At 39.1% G+C, this 9,086-nt stretch overlaps 1 long non-coding RNA gene across 1 annotated transcript; it reads right to left on the bottom strand.

Annotated features, from left to right (window-relative positions):
* Positions 1-7,581: 7,581 nt before the first annotated feature.
* On the bottom strand, positions 7,582-8,543 carry LOC120053066. The gene is made up of 3 exons (XR_005477438.1): positions 8,423-8,543; positions 8,215-8,315; positions 7,582-7,886 (listed from the first exon to the last, which is right to left on the bottom strand). It is a non-coding gene; the product is annotated as an uncharacterized LOC120053066 (long non-coding RNA).
* Positions 8,544-9,086: the final 543 nt, after the last annotated feature.

The raw sequence follows: 9,086 nt of genomic DNA on the forward strand, positions 1-9,086 counted from the left end.
AGGAGGCATTTATTAAAGGAAGTGAGTGGTATGGGCTAATATGTGTTGGCACAGCAACACATGCTGAAAGCAAATGAAATTACAATACAATAGGTGTTCCAGCAATAACTTCCCTAAACTCTATGTCCCAAATGGAACCCTATTTCCTACATAGTGATGGACCCTGGTCAAAAGTAGTACACTATACAGGGAATATGGTGCCATATGAGATGTACCCTTAATGGCATTATTCACAGTGTCTGAATTAGTTCAAATTAGGTGAAGGTTAGGGTCAAGGTAAGGGTCAGTTTTAGGTTTTGTCTATAATCTGCTTGTCAATGTGATGCTGGTCAGAAAAGTCCCTCATGTTGGGTATAATACCTACTTTTATAAGTGTTTGTCTCCCCCTACTGGCTGTTTTCTACAAGCTCAGTTTCTTCCTTCTATTACTGTGACCTTGACCCATAGAGATAGATAGAGGACTCATCTTTGTATCAAGCTCCAGCTGAAATATCATTCTCAGTTGTCTGACAAGAGATGTAAATAAGAGTGTGTATAGTGTAATTGTAGGTCAGAGACCATAAATCTCAGAGGTGTAAACCTCATAATCAACTGTGAAAGTTAATCATGATTTATGTTTTTGTTAATTTAGAAGTAATTTCCAAGTTTATATCATGTTGAACAGGCTGGAATTATTGTTCAAAAGAGGGGACTGATGGGTTCTAAACTTGAAATATGAAATATCCTAGTTCATGGTACTGAGGGAGAGAGGGGAATGCAGGACATTTACATTCTGTCAGAACATGTTATTGTTTGACATCAGGTATCCTATGGAAAGGAGAAGGTCCACAGTCTGGTTTCAGTTACTGGGTTGTAATTTGAAATACTTGCTACACCAAACGTTAATGGTTATCTGTAGGAGGAATGTATATGGTGGGGTCAATGGAGGTTGAATATGAACCAGGGGAATGTCACTGAGTAAGGGAAAGGCAATCACATGGTTGTGGTCACTGATAAGGAGGGAGAGCTGTGGATTAGTGAGGAATGGAGGATGAGGTCAGCTCAGGTCACATTAAGGGAGAAGGAACAGTTTATTAGACAAATCACTTAACTTCCTGCTTTGCAATAAAGATGTAATGTTTAGAGGGAAGGAGGAGACTCCACCTAAACTGGGGTATATATGCTTGTGCTGTTTGGAACATGTATTTGTCTGTTCAGCTGTCTCACCCATTGGCTGAATAAACTTGGTTTGAGCTTTTCCTAGTTGCCTGTTAGTGTTGACTCTGTTTATTTAGTCCCTAACAATTCAATAACCTGGTCATCCATCTTAACTAACTGTATGATTACCTTTCTAACTGACTCCTAATGGTAATATCTACTGTATGATTACCTTTCTAACTGACTCCTAATGGTAATATCTACTGTGTGATTACCTTTCTAACTGTCTCCTAATGGTAATATCTACTGTATATTACCTTTCTAACTGACTCCTAATGGTAATATCTACTGTATGATTACCTTTCTAACTGACTCCTAATGGTAATATCTACTGTATGATTACCTTTCTAACTGACTCCTAATGGTAATATCTACAGTATGATTACCTTTCTAACTGACTCCTGATGGTAATATCTACTGTATATTACCTTTCTAACTGACTCCTAATGGTAATATCTACTGTATGATTACCTTTCTAACTGACTCCTGATGGTAATATCTACTGTATGATTACCTTTCTAACTGACTCCTGATGGTAATATCTACTGTATGATTACCTTTCTAACTGACTCCTGATGGTAATATCTACTGTATGATTACCTTTCTAACTGACTCCTAATGGTAATATCTACTGTATGATTACCTTTCTAACTGTCTCCTAATGGTAATATCTACTGTATGATTACCTTTCTAACTGACTACTAATGGTAATATCTCCAGTATGATTACCTTTCTAACTGACTCCTGATGGTAATATCTACTGTATGATTACCTTTCTAACTGACTCTTAATGGTAATATCTACTGTATGATTACCTTTCTAACTGACTACTAATGGTAATATCTCCAGTATGATTATCTTTCTAACTGACTACTAATGGTAATATCTCCAGTATGATTACCTTTCTAACTGATTCCTAATGGTAATATCTACTGTGTGATTACCTTTCTAACTGACTCCTAATGGTAATATCTACTGTATGATTACCTTTCTAACTGACTCCTAATGGTAATATCTACTGTGTGATTACCTTTCTAACTGACTCCTAATGGTAATATCTACTGTATGATTCTAACTGTACTGACAAGTAGCTATGTAGTTGGTCTAATGTGCCTCTCCACCAGGTACCTCTCTGATATCTCTCTTTGGTCCACTACAGTTGATAGAATGTCTTAAGTATCCAATCACCTTCAAGCAGGAAGTTCTACTTTGCAAGGTTATACTGTTTGTGGCATCGTTCATATGGAAGTCATGTGATGGCTTGCACTCGATGGCCATAAAGTCATCAGTGTGAAGAGATATTGAGAAGTGTGTTTGGGAAATGTGAGTATTACTAATTTTCCTGATTCATAAGCATATAAATCTCTCTCTCTCTCTCTCTCTCTCTCTCTCTCTCTCTCTCTCTCTCACTCTCACTCTCACTCTCACTCTCACTCTCTCTCTCTCACTCTCACACCTGCTCCTTTCTGCTGTTTATTATCACCAGGTCTGCTCCTTTCCCCAGACAGTCCTGTCTGCTGTAAACCCAGGTTTTCCTCTCAATAGACAGGAAGTAACATCTGAATCCCAACAGCCTCCATCCTTCAGGACACCTCAACACAGTCCTCATCGTTGGGACTGAATGTGATTGGATACTTAACTTCTTTGGCCTGCAGGGGCAGTATTGAGTAGCTTGGATGAAAGGTGCCAAATTTAAACGGCCTCGTACTCTATTCTTGCTCGTACAATATGCATATTATTATGACTATTGGATAGAAAACACTCTCAAGTTTCTAAAACCGTTTGAATTATATCTGTGAGTAAAACAGAACTCATTTTGCAGCAAACTTCCTGTCAGAAAGTGAAAAATCTCAAATCGAGGATTTGTTCCAGGCCCTTCCTATCATTTTGCTTGAGATTTATGACTATACATGCACTTCATACGCCTTCCACTAGATGTCAATAGGCTGTGAGAGGTGAAATGGGGTCTCAAGCTCTTTCTATGGTCAAAAGAGACAGCTTGGAATGACATGACCCCAGAATTCCTTTGTTCAGGAAGCGCATAAAGGTCACCAGTATTGGCTTCTGAAAAGCAATTGTTATAGACGTCTTATATCTCCGGCTTTGATTTTATTTGATAAATGTCATAATAGCATCGTAAAGTATGTTTTTTCAATATAGTTTTATTAGATTATTGAAATTTTTTCGGGAGTTTAGGCGTGTTGCATTCTTTGCGTTTGGTGACGAAGGAGAGCTTAGCGCCACTTGGCTAGTTTTGCTTGCTCATTCGAGAGGGAAAAATGCCATTCTAAAACCAAACAACGATTGTTCTGGACAAAGGACCCCTTGTACAACATTCTGATGGAAGATCATCAAAAGTAGGACCCATTTTATGATGCTATTTCATATATCTGTCGAACATGTTTACTTTTAGTTAGCACCCAGATTTTGGGCACTCTCTCGCAATAACGTAAGCTGGATGTCGTAATGAAGTTATTTTTAGAATTCTAACACGGCGATTGCATTAAGAACTAATGTATCTATCATTTCCTATACAACATGTATTTTTTAGTAACGTTTATGAATAGTTATTTGGTCAGAATAGGTGAGTGTCATAAAAATATCCGGACATTCTGGGAAAAAGTTGCTACGTTAGCACAATGTATAACCACTGATTTCAGCTCTAAATATGCACATTTTCAAACAAACCATATATGTATTGTGTAATATGATGTTATAGGACTGTCATCTGATGAAGGTTAGTGAAAAATTAATATCTTTTGCTGGTTTATTTGCTATCGCTAACGTGCCTATTGCTATCGCTAACGTGCCTTGATGAATGAATGCGGTTGTGTGGTTGGCTATTGTAGTAAGCTAATATAATGCTATATTGTGTTTTCGCTGTAAAACACTTAAAAAATCGGAAATATTGGCTGGATTCACAAGATGTTTGTCTTTAATTTGCTGTACACCATGTATTTTTCAGAAATGTTTTATGATGAGTATTTAGTTATTTCATGTTGGTCTCTATAATTACTCTGGCTGCTTCGGTGCTATTTCTGATCGTAGCTGTGATGGTAGCTGCAATGTAAAACTGATTTATACCTCAAATATGCACATTTTTCGAACAAAACATAGATTTATTGTATAATATGTTATAAGACTGTCATCTGATGAAGTTGTTTCTTGGTTAGTTTGGTTGGTTCTTGGCTAGTTTGGTTGGTTATGTGCAAGCTACCTGTGCTGTGAAAAATGTCTGTGCTTTTTTGTATTTGGTGGTGAGCTAACATAAATATACGTGGTGTTTTCGCTGTAAAACATTTTAAAAATCGGACATGTTGACTGGATTCACAAGATGTTTATCTTTCATTTGCTGTATTGGACTTGTTAATGTGTGAAAGTTAAATATTTCTCAAAAATATTTTTTGAATTTCGCGCTCTGCCTTTTCAGTGGAATGTGGGAGGAGTTCCGCTAGCGGAACCCCAGTCCTAGAAAGGTTAAAGTTTTTCCTCATAATCCTGGACTATCGGACCACCATTTTATTTTACGTTTGCAATCGCAACAAATAATCTGCTCAGACCCCAACCAAGGATCATCAAAAGCTGTGCTATAAATTCTCGGACATCCCAAAGATTCCTAGATGCCCTTCCAGACTCCCTCCGCCTACCCAAGGACGTAAGAGTACAAAAATCTGTTAACCACCTAACTGAGGAACTCAATTTAACCTTGCGCAATACCCTAGATGCAGTCGCAACGCTAAAAACGAAAAACATTTGTCATAAGAAACTAGCTCCCTGGTGTCCAGAAAATACCCGAGCTCTGAAGCCAGCTTCGGGAAAACTGGAAAGGAAATGGCACTACACCAAACTGGAAGTCTTCCGACTAGCTTGGAAAGACAGTACCATGCAGTATCGAAGAGCCCTCACTGCTGCTCGATCATCCTATTTTTGCAACTTAATTGAGGAAAATAAGAACAATCCAAAATTTAATTTTGATACTGTCGCAAAACTAACTAAAAAGCAGCATTCCCCAAGAGAGGATGGCTTTCACTTCAGCAGTGATAAATTCATGAACTTCTTTGTGGAAAAGATCATGATCATTAGAAAGCAAATTATGCACTCCTCTTTAAATCTGCGTATTCCTCCAAAGCTCTGTTATTCTGAGTCTGCACAACGCTTCCATGACCTAGGATCAAGGGAGACACTCAAGTGTTTTAGTACTATATCTCTTGACACATTGATGAAAATAATCATGGCCTCCAAACCTTCAAGTTGCATATTGGACCCTATTTGACCGAAGAGCTGCTTCCTGTGCTTGGCCCTCCTGTATTGAACATAATAAATGGCTCTCTATCCACCGGATGTGTACTAAACTCACTAAAAGTGGCAGTAATAAAGCCTCTCATCAAAAAGCCAAACCTTGACCCAGAAAATATAATAAAATATCTGCCTATTTCGAATTTCCCATTCCTCTCAATTAAAAAAAAAGCTGTTGCATTGCAACTAACTGCCTTCTTGAAGACAAACAATGTATATGAAACGCTGAAGCTGAAGAGACTGCACTTGTGAAGGTGGTAAATGACCTTTTAATGGCGTCAGACCGAGGCTCTGCATCTGTCCTCGTGCAACTAGACCTTAGTGCTGCTTTTGATACCATCGATCACCACATTCTTTTGGAGAGATTGGAAACCCAAATTGGTCTACCCGGACAAGTTCTGGCCTGGTTTAGATATTTTTGTCGGAAAGATATCAGTTTGTCTCTGTGGATGGATTGTCCTCTGACAAATCAACTGTACATTTCGGTGTTCCTCAAGGCTCCGTTTTAGGACCACTATTGTTTTCACTATATATTTTAACTCTTGGTGATGTCATTCGGAAACATGATGTTGTAATAATGCCTGTGTGTAGCTGGTGTTGAGGAGTCAGGCGCAGGACAGCAGATATGAGTAATAAACGTAATTTACTCAAGTATATCCACAAATACAACACAATAATACTAGCCCACAATAACAGACCATATTACAAATAAACAATCACTCACAAACAAACATGGGGGAACAGAGGGTTAAATAATGAACAAGTAATTGGGGGATTGAAAGCAGGTGTGTAAGACAAAGACAAAACAAATGGAAAATGAAAAGTAGATCGGCGATGGCTAGAAGGCCGGTGACGTCGCCCGCCGAATGCCGCCCGAACAAGGAGAGGCAGAGTTATATCCTGCCTGTGTGGCCCTGTCCGGGGGTATTGTCGGACGGGGCCACAGTGTCTCCTGACCCCTCATGTCTCAGTCTCCAGTATTTATGCTGCAGTAGTTTCTGTGTCGGGGAGCTAGGTTCAATCTGTTATATCTGGATTTCTTTTTCTTATCCGGTGTCCTGTGTGAAATTAAGTATGCTCTCTCTAATTTTCTCTCTTTTTCTCTCTTTCTTTCTCTCTTGGAGGACCTGAGCCCTAGGACCATGCCTCAGGACTACCTGGCATGATGACTACTTGCTGTCCCCAGTCCACCTGGCCGTGCTGCTGCTCCAGTTTAGACTGTTCCGCCTTCCGCCTATGGAACCCTGACCTGTTCACCGGACGTGCTACCTGTCCCTGACCTGCTGTTTTCAACTCTCTAGAGACAGCAGGAGTGGTAGAGATACTACTCTGAATGATCGGCTATGAAAATCAACTGACATTTACTCCTGAGGTGCTGACCTGTTGCACCCTCTACAACCACTGTGATTATTATTATTTGACCCTGCTGGTCATCTCTGAACATTTGAACATCTTGGCCATGTTCTGTTATAATCTCCACCCGGCACAACCAGAAGAGGACTGGTCACCGCTCATAGCCTGGTTCCTCTCTAAGGTTTCTTCCTTGGTTTTGGGCTTTCTAGGGAGTTTTTCCTAGCCACTGTGCTTCTACACCTGCATTGCTTGCTGTTTGTGGATTTAGGCTGGGTTTCTGTACAGCACTTTGTGACATCAGCTGATGTAAGAAGGGCTTTATAAATACATTTGATTGATTGAGGGTTAATTATTGGACACACTTTTTTTTTACTAAGCATAAGCCTATGGCAAGTCACATGACATGTTTCTAATAAAAATAATGAAGAATCATTTTACAGAGTACAATATGTCTACATATTCTCCTCTAAATCTAAACAAGAATATTTTTTTTCTCTTCCTCACTCTCTTAATTTATTCTTCCTCCTCTATGTCTCTCTGACACTAAGGCTCGATCTCAAATAGTCTTTCCTAGATTCCTCTCCTATCTCCTCTCCTTCTATCTCAACCCTATTAGAGGAGAAGGTCCAAGGTCCCTCCCCTAGGATTCTATTCTCCAATGTGTTTGGAGAAGGAGTCAAAGAGAGAGGATGTGAGGAGGAATTGAGTAAGGTCTAATTGAAAAAGAGCCCGTAGGCAACTCTGTAATATAACTTTTTCTCCTCTATGGTGAGTTCATCTCTCACCTTAACCACCAGGTGGAATCACCACTTAACCATTAAGTACTGTATTCAACCATCAACATAATAATAACAATAACAGAGCGAGAGAGACTGTTTGTTACAGTAGGTTATTGTTACACCACTTTCTCACAGATCCAGTTGTGATTTGTGCCACATTTGTCATCATTCCATGTCTTTACAGGGTTATCTTGTCCATAGTATATCTCAACACAGTCCTCTTGCCTTTCATAATCATCAGGCTGTTCTGACCCCCAGTACCTAAACAACACAGAGAACCAGACAGTCAGACACTGTGGTACAAACATCCTCCTAATTTATACACATAGTCCTATTTTTTACAATTTTAAAGACAAATTCTGAAAGATGAGCATACCGTTATACAGAAAGGGGCATTTACAATGATATTTTTTTATTATATAATGACATTTTAAACGAAAAATATGACTGATTATTATGATACATCTATAGTTCTCATTGAATAACATCCATGAATAGAAACATACATTCTGATGAACATGATTAGATGCAATTTATCATTGTTGTTTTTTATCTCGATATCACCTGGTAAAATGGTCAAATCTCTCACCCTGTGGTCAGTGATGTGTCGTCCACCCACTTCCAGGTCCCCTCAGTAACAGAGTCAGTTAGACCAATCCAGGCTCTCAGGTGGAGGTTGAAGACAAATGTCTGTTGTTGAGAAAGATAAAGATAGCACATTTTAAGATATTTATAAAATACTGCACACATATTAGTGTACTGAGGAAAATTATATTTGCTCCGACTCTCTCTCTCACCTGTTCCTCTCTGCTGTTTATGATCACCAGGTCTGCTCCTCTCCCCTGACAGTCCTGTCTGCTCTTCTCCCAGGTTTTCTTCTCAGTAGAGAGGAAGTAGAACTTGGAGTCAAAGTATCTCCATCCCTCCTTACAATGCTGCTCTGTTGAAGAGCAAAGTTGAACACATTGAGATACTTACCCTGTATCTTTAAACTCATAAACCCATTGATATATAATTATTGTTGATTTTACTTCTAATTAATCACAGTTATATCTCACCTATCACAAAAAGCTTTGCCTGAATATGGCCTTTCTCTTTAGTCAGGTTGTTGTATCTGGTCTGTAACTGGTCTCTCTCTTCAGTTGCGTTGATTTTATAGAGGGAGAAACTCTGGAACAACTTGTTCCTTTCATTCTCAGAATCTTTAATTGCTCTGTTATCTATAAAGTGTAAACACAGTTATTAGGTAAAACACCAGGTAATTAGGCATAGTAACCAGTACCTCCTATAACTAGGTGATAAGCAATGAACTTGGACACAAACTCACAGTAGACAGACAGGCCTAGGACCCCAGCCAGTAGGAGAAGACACAGCAGCCCCAGACACACTGCAGCAACTAGGAAGGGTCTCTTCACTGAGCTATCAGGCTCTGTGGACACATACAAGAGACTGTTATGTTTT

Source organism: Salvelinus namaycush, chromosome 8, assembly GCF_016432855.1.
Source record: "Salvelinus namaycush isolate Seneca chromosome 8, SaNama_1.0, whole genome shotgun sequence".
Classification (NCBI taxonomy): Eukaryota; Metazoa; Chordata; class Actinopteri; order Salmoniformes; family Salmonidae; genus Salvelinus; species Salvelinus namaycush.